We start from the raw sequence: 462 nt of genomic DNA, 5'->3' as shown, positions 1-462 counted from the left end.
CTCAGCAGTCAGTGTGCAATTGTACATGTGCAAAATGAGTATGTAAACAGTACAGATGGAATTACATGAGGTAGATCCTGAGTCAGCTGTTTAGGAGTCTGATGGCCGAGCAAAAGCGTTTTTCAGTCTAGAGGTCCTGCATTTCACACTCCTGAGCCTCCGACCGGAGGGTAGGGGTATAAACAGTCTGTGTTGAGGGGCTGGGGTCCTTGAGGATGGAGGCAGCTTCTCCTACACACCCTGTGTAGGAAAAGCTTGATGAATTAAAAGCTTGATGAATGACAACTGTGAAACACTACCACTTAGATGTCGCTATTCTTTTTTTTAAATATCATTTATTTTATATATGTGAGCAAAATATTATGTTGTACACCAGCGTTACGCTATTATTTCTGTATCTTTTTGTAAATTTGTAATTTTTAATGTTTTTGTGTGGATCCGGTTTCTCGGCGAAGCTGGGAA

This window comes from Monopterus albus, unplaced genomic scaffold (genome assembly GCF_001952655.1).
Source record: "Monopterus albus unplaced genomic scaffold, M_albus_1.0 scaffold174.1, whole genome shotgun sequence".
Taxonomy (NCBI): domain Eukaryota; kingdom Metazoa; phylum Chordata; class Actinopteri; order Synbranchiformes; family Synbranchidae; genus Monopterus; species Monopterus albus.
The sequence above is the reverse complement of the archived record's forward strand: the minus strand, read 5'-3'. Positions refer to the sequence as shown.